This window comes from Schistocerca gregaria, chromosome 7, assembly GCF_023897955.1.
Source record: "Schistocerca gregaria isolate iqSchGreg1 chromosome 7, iqSchGreg1.2, whole genome shotgun sequence".
Classification (NCBI taxonomy): domain Eukaryota; kingdom Metazoa; phylum Arthropoda; class Insecta; order Orthoptera; family Acrididae; genus Schistocerca; species Schistocerca gregaria.
The window spans coordinates 547,604,698-547,618,481 of record NC_064926.1 but is presented as its reverse complement, the minus strand read 5'-3'; the positions used below and the strand labels follow the sequence as shown (position 1 = coordinate 547,618,481).

The window sequence follows — 13,784 nt, the reverse complement described above, 5'->3', positions numbered from 1 at the left end:
AACCATTCCCGTTATCAAGAGGGAACGTCGGAGAAAAACATATAACAGCTAATTTGTGTTAAACGGTGACATCCGTCTGTTGCAGAATTATGGAACGCATTTTATGCTCCTGCAAAATAACCTTTTTTCAGATCAAAAATCTGTTAGCGGTGTGCCTTCACTTCTGGAGGAGGAGATTAGTGTTTGACGTCCTGTTGACAACGAGATTGCCGGCCGCGGTGGTCTCGCGGTTCTAGGCGCGCAGTCCGGAACCGTGCGACTGCTAAGGTCGCAGGTTCGAATCCTGCCTCGGGCATGGATGTGTGTGATGTCCTTAGGTTAGTTAGGTTTAAGTAGTTCTAAGTTCTAGGGGACTGATGACCACAGCAGTTGAGTCCCATAGTGCTCGGAGCCATTTGAACCATTTTTTTGACAACGAGATTACAAGAGACGGATCCCCAGTTCTGATTAGGGAAGGATCGAGAAGGAAAAGACCGTTCCCTTTTCGAAGGAATCATCCCGGCATTTGCCTTAAACGATTTAGGGACATCGCGGGAAAAACTAAATCAGGCGACCGGAAGCGTGTTTGAAGCGTCGTCCTCCTCAACGTGAGTCCTGTGTTAACCACTGCGCCACCTCCCTCGGTTTTACTTTCAAAAGGCTTTCAGCACAGATCTGCACTCTTGCAGGGAAGAAAATTCGATCTTAAAATTTGGACCAGATTTACGCCTGGATCCAGGATTCCGTAGCTCCCTATTGCAGGTAGAACGTAACGCTGGAACGGACTGGAAAAAAGCGTAAGTGCCTCCTATAGATGAGAAGAGTAAAAGAACGGCCCCGCAAAATTACAGACCAGTATTCTCAACATCGGTTTGATACAAAATTTCTGAAAATATTCTAGATTCGAATATAATAAATTTCCTCGAGAGAGAAAAACCTTCTGTCGACAAATGAGCAGGGATTCAGAGACCACAGCCTGTGCGAAACTGAGATTCCCTTTTCTCACACTGTGCCCTGTACCATGGATGAAGGCCATCAGGCAGACTCCATATTTTTAGATTTCCGAAAAGCGTTTGAGAGAGAGCTTCATTGCATTCAACGAAGATACGAGCATATGAAATAGGTTCCCAGATATGTGAATGGTGAGCCGTGGCGCCTTTAAGTTAGTAGACTGTTCTGTCTGGCGCCACTAGCTCAGGGGTAGTATCGACTATCCCTCGTGCGGCCCCGTTGCCAATATCTATGAGGAAGAGTTCGTATCTGTGGGCTGTGTCTTCAGAAACTCTTTGCTTGCCGATGTACATACGGGTTCGCTGGCCCGAGAAAAGTGGCAGCAAGTTTGGGGATTGGCGGTAGCGTCGCGACAAGAGGCGGTCACGATGTCAGAGCGGCCGAAGCCACGAGCCACGCGAGGAGGGCCTGCGCAGCGGAAGGATACCAGAGTACTTCACCGGGGGCAGCGGCAGGCCGACCTCCGGCCGGTTGGTTGACAACATCTGTGTCGGACGTCCGCTCGTCGCCTGGCTGCCCCCTTCTACGCACCGTCGGTCCTTGGACCAGCTTGCTGATAAAGGAGAGCAACGTTCTGTAATCCTCGTTTTGACTGGTGTCATTGTCTACCCGACCGCCTAATTAACTTCTGGTTTGTACCCCCCCCCCCCCCCCCCTCAGAGTTTTACTCGGCCGGCTCTTTGGTCGTAAATACAGACCATAGTATTGTACTAGACATTAATTGTCGTTTGAAAATTTGTTCTGATATTACATTGCCCTTCTTTTCTAGTTCTTACCTGATCATTAATGTTTTAATGAATCAGCTCCTGGTCGGAAATACAGTCGGAACAATTGTACCAAGGCACATGTTGCCGTTAAACAAACAGGGGTCTTGTGGCTGGATTTAGATGTTAATCGGTTCAATTCCTTGATTGTAATTGTATTTGAGATAATCTGAACTACCTGTTGTACTAAGCTGTACGTTCCTGTCTTTGAAAGACCGGGTCATTATTGGTGTATTTTTAACTGGACCTTGTGGTTCCGCCGAGTGAGTGCTCTTGTAATAAGTGCTCATACGTAATGCTTTAAAACGTTCCTTCAGGGCGACCTTCATAACTGAGAAGCAGTTTAACTTTTGACTTATTAACAGCCAACTGTCACCAGGGCTTTAGTCAGAATGAGGTTGTCAAAAGGGACGGGTTGAGATCCAGTCGCACCTTGTTGCTGATTGAAATGAAAAGGTTGCTCTCTTTGAAGCAAGCCTTATCATTGTCATAATATTTTCCTAATTTGTTTAACCTTTAAGCACAGGTGCGCATCTTAACCTTTCGACATACAGTTTCCAAATAAAACAAAAATTTTAAGTCATTTGTCATCAATACTACTTATGTTTTCATGTGTTGCAGAAGGGCATTCAATATAAGAAACTGTGTCCAGCTCGGTAGTAAATACAACTGTTTCTCCAGTTTCTCCTGTTTGTCAATTTAACATGCGATCATCAGTTGGGCACTTGAATTGTGTTAGGTGGACCATTTTTTCGGCTTAGGGCGTCGCGGAAAAATTCGGATATAATAAGGGCGTTCGGAAGGGAGAAAGTTTGGAAACCACAGAACTTTGTGAGACCTGTAACACTCTCACTATTGCTTTTATATCTGAAGATTTCGTCTGTTTTAGACATCAGTGTTCCACATCTACAGACACCCTCCGCATATCACCACTATGGTGTACGATGCTGGACAACTTACACCACTACTACTAATTGTCTTTCCTGTTCCAGTCGCGAACGGAGCGAGGAAAAAAAGGCTAATTATATACCTCTGTAAGAGCCCTAATTTTTCTTATCTTGTCTTCCCTGTCCTTAAGTGGAATGTGCGTCGGCGGCAGTAGAACCGTTCTGTATTCAGTTGCAAATGCCAGTTCTCTAGATTTTATGAAGAGTGTTTCGTGAGAACAGAGTCGTTTTCCTTACAGGGCTTCTCATCTGAGTTCACGAAGCATCTTCGTAACACTCGTATCTTGATTGAATCTACTATTAAACAATTTTAGCAACACTCCTCTGATCTGCTTCGACATGGTGTGCACCCCAAATACTCAAGCAGTACACGAGGAAGAGCCACATTATACGCTGGCTCCTTTACGGGTGAGCTACGCCTTACCAAAATTCTCCCAATAAAACGACATCGACCGTTCATATTCCATATTATCGACATTACCTGCTCGCTCCATTTCATATCGCATTGCAAAAATACGCCTACATATTTATTCCACGTGACCGTGTCAAGCACCGCACGTCTAATACTGTATTCGAACACTGCAGAATTGTTTTCCCTACTCGTCTGCATTGACTTCCATTTTTGCAAATTTAGAGCAAGGTGTCATTCACCACACTAAGTAGAAATTCTGTCGAAACCACTCTACACCTTCCTACAGGCAATCAACGACGAGACTGTCCCATATATCACAGTGTCATCCGCAAACAGTGGCAGGCTACTGCTCGCCCTGTCCACTTGGCCACTTATATGTATTGAAAATAACAGCAGAATAACAACGGCTGTCCTGCCACACTGCCCTGGGGCACTGCTGACGATACCCTTGTCTCTGGTGAACACTCGCCGTCCAGAAAAGCGTATTGGCTTCATTTATTTGAGAAGTCTTCGAGGCACTTGATGCGTGATATTTACTGGCATTAAGGAAAATGTGCAAGGGAGGACTCACCAATGTAATTTTCTTCTCACACGACCTGTCTATTTACCAATATATAACCACAGATTTATTTTCTTTGTAAATTAATGAAAAGAATAAGCTTTTACAAGAGAAATCAGAACAGGGACAACATGACTATAATTACTCTTTTTATTCAACCTATCCGTTTCAGTTAGTTCTGCAGATCGTATCTAATACTTGGATATTTACACAGCAGCCTGTAGCAAAATTTGGGACTCATGATCTAGCGGGTAATGACGGAAGTTCCGTTGGGCTACTGGCAGAGGACGGCGTTGTCCTCAGAAAGACTGCAAAGTCGGGAGACCGCGCCGAAAGCTTGCTGAGGAACGAGGGTTGGTAGAGAGACTGACGGTTGTCTCTCTACGTAAATAAATGTTACGTACTGCGTTTAAATTAGTCGAGAAATAGCTTGCTGTTCGTTTACAATAATGGCAAAAATTCGCTGGAAACAGTAGTAATCGTAAAACACCTTGGAGTACCGTTCGGAGCAACCTTATGAAACTACACTGCCGGAAAAAAAGAATGCAACACCCTCAAGGTCAAAGTCATTTGATTGACAACTGAGGCGGTAGGTAGTTCATCATTGTACAAGTACACGACGGATTCAGACAAGATGTAGTACACACGTCACAGTGATGGGTGTCGAGACAGTCGCATCAGCACACACTGTACCCCTTCTGGCAGTAGTGTATTCTCGATTGCAAAGAATCACAAAAGCGCCGAATGCCATCCTGCGGTAGACTGACCCGAGCGTATTGCACTTTTTGTGGCAGTTCGGCAATTTTTCTTGCGGGCTCTGGACAATGAATAAGTCCCCTCTCCAACTTGTCACATACGTGTTCAATTGGCGAGAGATCTGGTGCTCTTGCTCGCCAGGACAGTTGTGCACATTGTGCCGCAGCAGACGTACGGATGTGCATTGTGCTGCTGAAAAAGCCCGTCAACTTCCAGGCCTTTCCGCCGTCTAGGTTCCATCCTTATTTTGTTTGGCAACCAGTTTCAGAGCTTTACTACGATATGTTTAGGCCCGTGACCGACGTGTGGGAAGATTCTACCTCCGTCGTGATTAAATATTGGTATTAGTAGATTTCTACTTGCTATAGCGATGACTCCAACCATCATCTGCCGACAGTCGGCAGATAATGCGATCGCTATAACAAGTAGAAATCTACTAATACCAGTATTTAATCACAACCGAGGAAGAATCTTGCTACATGTCGATCACTGCCCTAAACATGGCGTAGTAAAGCGCTGAAACTGGTTGCCAAATAAAGGAAGGTTGGAAACTAGATGGCTGAAAGGTGTTTAATTTGAAATCCTATATCGAACAGCTGATTCCTGCAACCATCTCTAAAAAGATGGACATACAGAGACGTCACGTTCCTGTCGAAGAAATAGCAGTGGCGCCTGTGCAATGTAGCGAGCACTGGTTGCTGTACCCTGCAAAAACACCAAATGTGACCGAGACTGCAAATGATGCACCGCTCCCTCTCCCCCACACACCATGGAGGCTGGCATGGAACCTGGGCGGCGGCAGGGCGTAGGTGAACGGACTCTGGAATCGGCAGCTGACGAGGGCTACGCCGTACACACCATTTGTGCCGACCACTAACATACAGACAGAATCTGCTCCCATCACTGAAGACGAGAAGCGTCGTTTCTCTGTCTAGTCAACTCTTCCACGACACCACGGTGGCCATGTTCAGTGGTGTCGTGGTGTCACTGGTAGCGCGGCCAGAGACACAAGTGATCTTAGCCCTGGCGAAAGCAGATGGATTTCAATGGTCCCTGACGACCCAGCAGATGGAACACGTGCCCCGATTCCGTCCCTGGATGGCGTACGGTCGACCGCCGCTGCTCGCAAAGTGCGTCAGTCTTCGCCTGCGCCTGTGCTACGCGGACGTCCAGAACCCGGTCAGCCCACTACTGAAAGGAGCGGCACGACGCCGCACCGATTCACTGTGGCCAGCATGTGCAGCAGTCCGTCGATACATCCATCCACCTGCCCGGAGGCCCACACTGCTGCGCCGTTCAGACGGCTGAAGGTGTTCAGCACGAGTACGTAATCATCGACGTGGAAGTTGTATCCTAGAACGAATGTTGCAAACACTGTTCAGCTCTAAACTCAGTTCAGTTGCCGCCTGCGGAGCCAAAAAAAGAGAGGGCGCCCAGATGGGCCTTTTGAGCGCCATCTGACTGCCGATGATCGAGACAAATGAATCACTAACACAATAACTCCTCAGTATGTGCCTTACTGTACGCTGGTGCCACTGAACACAATGCTTGAAGGTGCTGCATTCTTCATCTACATCTACATCTATACTCCGAAAGCCACCTGACGGTGCGTGGCGCAGGGTACCTTGAGTACCTCTATCGGTTCTCCCTTCTATTCCAACCTCGTATTGTTCGTGGAAAGAAGGATTGTCGGTATGCCTCTGTGTGGGCTCTAATCTCCCTGATTTTATCCTCATGGTCTCTTCGCGAGATATACGTAGGAGGGAGCAATATGCTGCTTGACTCTTCGGTGAAGGTATGTTCTCGAAACTTTAACAAAAGCCCGTACCGAGCTACTGAGCGTCTCTCCTGCAGAGTCTTCCACTGGAGTTTATCTATCATCTCCGTAACGCTTTCGCAATTACTAAATGATCCTGTAACGAAGCGCGCTGCTCTCCGTTGGATCTTTTCTATCTCTTCTATCAACCCTACCTGGTGCGGATCCCACACTGCTGAGCGGTATTCAAGCATTGGGCGAACAAGCGTACTGTAACCTACTTCCTTTGTTGTCGGATTGCATTTCCTTAGGATTCTTCCAATGAATCTCAGTCTGGCATCTGCTTTACCGACGATCAACTTTATATGATCATTCCATTTTAAATCACTCCTAATGCGTACTCCCAGATAATTTATGGAATTAACTGCTTCCAGATGCTGACCTGCTATATTGTAGCTAAATGATATGGGATCTTTCTTTCTATGTATTCGCAGCACATTACACTTGTCTACATTGAGATTCAATTGCCATTCCCTGCACCATGCGTCAGTTCGCTGCAGATCCTTCTGTATTTCAGTACAATTTTCCATTGTTACAACTCTACATCTACATCTACATCCATACTCCGCAAGCCACCTGACGGTGTGTGGCGGAGGGTACCCTGAGTACCTCTATCGGTTCTCCCTTCTATTCCAGTCTCGTATTGTACGTGGAAAGAAGGATTGTCGGTATGCTTCTGTGTGGGCTCTAATCTCTCTGATTTTATCCTCATGGTCTCTTCGCGAGATATACGTAGGAGGGAGCAATATACTGCTTGACTCTTCGGTGAAGGTATGTTCTCGAAACTTTAACAAAAGCCCGTACCGAGCTACTGAGCGTCTCTCCTGCAGAGTCTTCCACTGGAGTTTATCTATCATCTCCGTAACGCTTTCGCAATTACTAAATGATCCTGTAACGAAGCGCGCTGCTCTCCGTTGGATCTTCTCTATCTCTTCTATCAACCCTACCTGGTGCGGATCCCACACTGCTGAGCAGTATTCAAGCATTGGACGAACAAGCGTACTGTAACCTACTTCCTTTGTTGTCGGATTGCATTTCCTTAAGATTCTTCCAATGAATCTCAGCCTGGCATCTGCTTTACCGACGATCAACTTTATATGATCATTCCATTTTAAATCACTCCTAATGAGTACTCCCAGATAATTTATGGAATTAACTACTTCCAGTTGCTGACCTGCTATTTTGTAGCTAAATGATAAGGGACCTATCTTTCTATGTATTCGCATCACATTACACTTGTCTACATTGAGATTCAATTGCCATTCCCTGCACCATGCGTCAATTCGCTGCAGATCCTCCTGCATTTCAGTACAATTTTCCATTGTTGCAACCTCTCGATACACCACAGCATCATCTGCAAAAAGCCTCAGTGAACTTCTGATGTCATCCACCAGGTCATTTATGTATATTGTGAATAGCAACGGTCCTATGACACTCCCCTGCGGCACACCTGAAATCACTCTTACTTCGGAAGAGTTCTCTCCATTGAGAATGACATGCTGAGTTCTGTTATCTAGGAACTCCTCAATCCAATCACACAATTGATCTGATAGTCCGTATGCTCTTACTTTGTTCATTAAACGACTGTGGGGAACTGTGTCAAACGTCTTGCGGAAGTCAAGAAACACGGCATCTACCTGTGAACCCGTGTCTAAGGCCCTCTGAGTCTCGTGGACGAATAGCGAGAGCTGGGTTTCACACGACCGTCTTTTTCGAAACCCATGCTGATTCCTACAGAGTAGATTTCTAGCCTCCAGAAAAGACATTATACTCGAACATAATACGTGTTCCAAAATTCTACAACTGATCGACGTTAGAGATATAGGTCTATAGTTCTGCACATCTGTTTGACGTCCCTTCTTGAAAACGGGGATGACCTGTGCCCTTTTCCAATCCTTTGGAACGCTTCGCTCTTCTAGAGACCTACGGTACACCGCTGCAAGAAGGGGGGCAAGTTCCTTCGCGTACTCGATCGATTTTTGAGTATCGATCATCAGTGTGGCGCCCTAACTAGGTAAGACTCACAGAAAAAAAATATGCAGAAGAAGTAACGAAGAGCTGCACGTTTCCTTGGGATCCATTCGACAGGAGCGACAGCTTATGAAACTCCAACAGCAGAGTTTATAGAAGGGTCGTTATGTGTCACAGAAGGCTTCACTGTTAAAATTTCGCGAGCATACATTCCAAGAAGGGCTAGGGAACACATTGCTTCCTCACAAATAACTCGCGAAACTACGATGATAGGAAAATGGGGGACTGAGAGGGCATTTGTACGTACAACGACAATAGTTCTCGTCACGCACCATTCCGAGCCGCTGCGTCTTGTTGCTCCTTTCAAACCTCCAGTCGTGCGAGCTAGAGCAACAGCCGTTCCTCGCCTCTGAGAATGCCTTCCAACCAGGGAACAGCCTGCCTTCGCTCTCAACAGCAGTGTCGTTTGTGGCATCCAGTGGATCTCGGCTGTGCAACGTCGGTTCTCCGACGTTATCCCCGAGTGCGCATTATTGTAGCGGTCTTGGCCCCGTGTTTTGCTTCAGCGTCAAAACTTATTTCGTTTGTATGTTCAAGTCATTTTCCTCTCATTTGAGGATTCAGTTTGTATGAAATAATCTGATGTTTCGGAGAGAGTGGTGTTTTGGAGTGTCTGTTTCACTATGTGCTTTGCTCCTTGGATTATGAGATCGCTGTGTTGTCTGTCGGCCCAGTGAGCTAGCAGCTGGTTAATCGCGTTAGACTGGCTAAGTCGGGAGAAGGCGGCACTGGTGGTATCTCCGTTTGTTTCCTGTCCCGGTATCTTGCCTCCCTGTGCTGAGCACAGTCGAGGGGCTGCAATGTGTGAGATGTGGTTCTAGTAAGCGTATGCTCAGCGGTAAATCTGACAGGGTAAAAGTATCTAAAATTGTGCGGATTATTAGTGGTCCCGAGAGTGGAGAACTGTTGATCTTGGTAGCCTAGTGGTGCCCCAACCTACACGGGAAACTCCCCAACGAGCACTCGCCCCCCCCCCCCCCCCCTCCCCTCACATTTAATGGTAAGATGGCCCAGTGGATACTCCGTCAAAAACTAAGACAGATCAATCGTGAAAAGAGAAAGAAGGTGTACTGAACTATGAAGAGAAGCAAAACAGAAACAATAAACGATCCAAGCTCAACATGAGCAACAGTGACAGAGTCTCGAGACACGAGGCGATGTGGTTATATAGTCCAAGTGTCGGAAGATCTCCCTTGTGTCCTATTTTATTTTTTAATTTTTTTCATAAAATTATGAACTGTCCATTCAGTCATTAATGTCCATGCTCGCTGTATTCAAATTTGTGTCTGTGTAGTGGTGTAATGTCCGTTTGCAACAGCGAGGTGTAATAAGAAAGGGACCTATACCCGCACAACTACTCTGTTAGCAGCCGAGAGGAAGTGGGTATGGAATAAAAACCGGAAACGTTTGACGACAAGGCGACAACTCAGCCGAATCCTCCACCGAGATACACGTCTGGGGTGTCATAAACTTCACTGGTGGCAGTACGTGTGCCGTTTGATAGGAATCTGTAATGGACACATCTAACTTGCACGGCCGGCGAGCGAGTGAAGATTGCCTCCTAGCCCTATTTAGGTGTTGCTATGATTGTGACTGTGATCACTCCTAAAGTAAAGATGAAAATGTAATAGTTCGTCACATAAGCTACAACAAATAAACTCAACAGTTTCACAATGACGCAGTTTTCCTTGTGCTCTATCAGAACATATGTTTTTGATGTTTTGTGTTTTGAATTTCTTCATTGCAATATAGTTCGCACCCGTTAATTTCTTGTTTTCATTTCTGTGAGAGGTCTAAGTGCCATCTCATTTGCTCTCACTATTCATTACATTTACTTGCAACGGCAAAATATTTTATCATATGATTCTTATTCTGTAACCAATGTATAGTATGAAAACTGCGAAAACTATAGAAATAGAACAAACTCGTCAATGACTGGACGGGCAGCTCACGATATTGTGAAAAAAAGAGCACAAAGGATATTTAAACACGGATATCCTGCTTTCTAGGTCAACGCCGTAACCCCTGGACCACGACGGCATGACTGTTCTAACCCTCTCAATGTTACACATCCTGAGCTAGGACCATTCACTGTTTCCGTTCTGCTTCTTTTTTCACAGTTCAGTACATCTTCTTCCTGTTTTCATTCTTGACAGTTTTTGACGGGCTTATCCACTGGGCCGTATTACCACTGAACCTGAATCTGGGAGGAGGGGGGGGGGGGGGGGGGGGAGGTGCGATTGGGAGTTTACCCTGTTAGACGCCCCTCAGTGTATGCCAGTCTCATGACTGTTTTGACACACGCAGCGGACATGCAACCTGTTGACCCCACAGTTCTCTTGTGGGGTGCTGCCTGTGTGCACCGGCTGCCGTTGGTGGCGAGGCTTGCGTGCCTCAACGATACAGATAGTCGTACCGTAGATGCAACCACAACGGAGGGGTATCTGTTGAGAGGCCAGACAAACGTGTGGTTCCTGAAGAGGGGCAGCAGCCTTTTCAGTAGTTGCAGGGACAACAGTCTGGATGGTTGACTGATCTGGCCTTGTAACCATTACCAAAACGGCCTTGCTGTGCTAGTACTGCGAACGGCTGAAAGCAAGGGGGAACTACGGCCGTAATCTTTCCCCATCCCGAGGGCATACAACTTTACTGTATGATTAAATGATGATGGCGTCCTCTTGGGTAAAATATTCCGGAGTTAAGATAGTCCCCCATTCGGATCTCCGGCGGGGACTACTCAAGAGGACGTTGTTATCAAGAGAAAGAAAACTGGCGTTCTACGGATCGGAGCGTGGAATGTCGGATCCCTTAACCGGGCAGGTAGGTTAGAAAATTTAAAACGGGAAATGGATAGGTTAAAGTTAGATATAGTGGGAATTAGTGAAGTTAGGTGGTAGGAGGAACAAGACTTTTGGTCTGGTGAATACAGGGTTATAAATACAAAATCAAATATGGGTATCACAGTAGTAGGTTTAATAATGAATAATGTAGACTGCCAATGGCAAGGAAAGCGTTTCTGAAGAAGAGAAATTTGTTAACACCATCCAGTATTGATTTAAGTGTCAGGAAGTCGTTTCTGAAAGTATTTGTATGGTGTGTAGCCATGTATGAAAGTGAAACATGGACGATAAATAGCTTAGACAAGCTTTCGAAATGTGGTCATGAAGAATGCTAAAGACTAGATGTGTAGATCATATAACTAATGAGGAGGTATTGAATGCAATTGGGGAGAAGAGAAGTTTGTGGCACAACGTGACTAGAAGAAGGGATCGGTTGGTAGGAGATGTTCTGGGGCATCAAGGGATCACCAGTTTAGTACTGGAGGCGAGCGTGGAGGGTAAAAATCGTAGAGGGAGACCAAGAGATGAATACACTAAGCAGATTCAGAAGGATGTAGGCAGCAGTAGGTACTGGGAGATGAGGAAGCTTACACACAGCATAGGGTAGCATGGAGAGCTGCAGCAAACCACTCTCAAGACTGAAGACCACAACAACAACAACAAACTTTGTTACGGGCTTCTGCCGAAATAATCGTAACATTTGTTTTATTCTCTTTTTAAAAAAAGATACGTCATTCTATCTCGCATTTTAATTAATGGCCGGCCCTTGTGGCCGAGTGGTTCTAGGCGCTTCTGTCCGGAACAGCACTGCTGCTACGGTCGCAGGTTCGAATCCTGTCTCGGGCATGGGTGTGTGTGATGTATTAGGTTTAAGTAGTTCTATGTTTAGGGGACTACTTAAACCTAACTAACCTAAGGACGTCACACACAACCATGACCGACGCAGGATTCGAACCTGCGACCGTAGCGGTCGCGCGGTTCCAGACTGTAGCGCCTAGAACCGCACGGCCACTCCGGCCGGCATATTTAAAGGCCCTGTGGACTTGCTTTCGAATTGTTAAAGAATTTTTTTGGAATCACTCATCTTAAATTTATTGAGCGACAGTAGCCCTTGGCTACATGCTGAAAGTCTGCTTAACGAGAAACTGGAAAATTGCACCCTACAATATTTTGTAATAAATGTTTTACAAATGGTAAATGATGAAACTTCCTGGCAGATTAAAACTGTGTGCCGGACCGAGACTCGAACTCGGGACCTTTGCCTTTCGTGGGCAAGTGCTCTACCAACGGAACTACCCTATCATGACTCACGCCCCGTCCTCACAGCTTTAATTTCGCCAGTACCTCGTCTCCTACCTTTAAACTTTACAGAAGCTCTCCTGCGAACCTTGCAGAACTAGCACTCCTGAAAGAAAGGATATTGCGGAGACATGGCTTAGCTACAGCCTGGGGGATGTTCCCAGAATGAGATTTTCACGCTGCAATAGAGTGTGCGCTGATATGAAACTTCCTGGTACATTAACACCGTGTGCTGGGCCGAGAATCGAACTCGGCACCTTTGCCTTTCGCGGGCAAGTGCACTGCCCCGCGAAAGGCTAAGGTGCCGAGTTCGAGTCTCTGTCCGGCACACAGTTTTAATGTGCCAGGAAGTTTCATATCAGCGCACCCACCGCTGCAGAGTGAAAATCTCATTATGGTAAATGATGTTTGCCCGAAACCCGGCCCAGTACTTCCACGTAATTTACCCGCAACACCTTGGCCCCATCTGACATTCGTGTAAGGAACACGAAAGCCGGCAAATGTAAGCGATACCGGAAGTACCCCCCCCCCCCCGCCCCCCCGCCCCCCCCCCCTCCCGCCCCCCTCCACCCGCAGACACCGACAGGTCGCTTACGGAGGATAAACTTACACGTACATTCAGAAGTAAGCTCTCTAGTTAAAAGTGACTCCAACAGCATCTCTTTCCGTTCGGCTACGGACGTACCTTTCCTTTTGAAATGCGTTGGACGAGCGATGCAGTCGGCGCCAGTTGCTGCGTATGACTGAGGTCTTCAGACGGGCAACCTCGAACACGCCGGGTCGGGCCGCTATCTCCCTCTGACGAAGAGACGCGCTGACAACCGGGTCCTATTGTGGCGTAACCAGACATAAACATTTCCTCAAACAGTGGCAGCTTACGTCACAAGCCTCGACAGGTGAATCACACAGTTTGCACGGCAGCACTAAATAAAGAAGCTGATACAGTCGTCTTCGCACCGAGACACATCTGGACCACAGAACCGTTCTGCGAAGAACGCACTTTAACAGTGTACTTTTTTTTTCTTGGCAAATGTATTGTATTGTCGGTCAGGGCCATGGGGGAGGTTTTGAAACTGGTGTCACTTGCCCGTCTCGTACGTGGCTCTTTTTCAGTAAAACCGAGCGAGGTGGCGCAGTGGTAACATTCTCGACTCGCGTTTTGGAGAACGAAGGTTCAAATCCACGTCTAGCAATCCACATTAAGGTTTTCCGTTTTTTTCCCTAAATCTCTGAAGGCAAATGCCGATATCGTTCCTGTGACATACGCTACCTTTTTATTTTCTTCCTTTTGTCCCACTTTAATGAGAATGCCTTTCCAGTTGACGTTCCATGCGTGTTACAAACGGATACAAAATCTTCCGTCGAAACTA

At 46.5% G+C, this 13,784-nt stretch overlaps 1 protein-coding gene across 1 annotated transcript in view; it reads right to left on the bottom strand.

The window, feature by feature from the left end:
* LOC126282080 (uncharacterized) overlaps positions 1-13,226 on the bottom strand; it is a 30,036-nt gene extending 16,810 nt beyond the window's left edge. Inside the window, exon 1 of the mRNA XM_049981535.1 lies at positions 13,100-13,226. The gene's annotated coding sequence lies outside the window, so the exon portion shown is untranslated. The remainder of the gene's footprint in view (positions 1-13,099) is intronic.
* Positions 13,227-13,784: the final 558 nt, after the last annotated feature.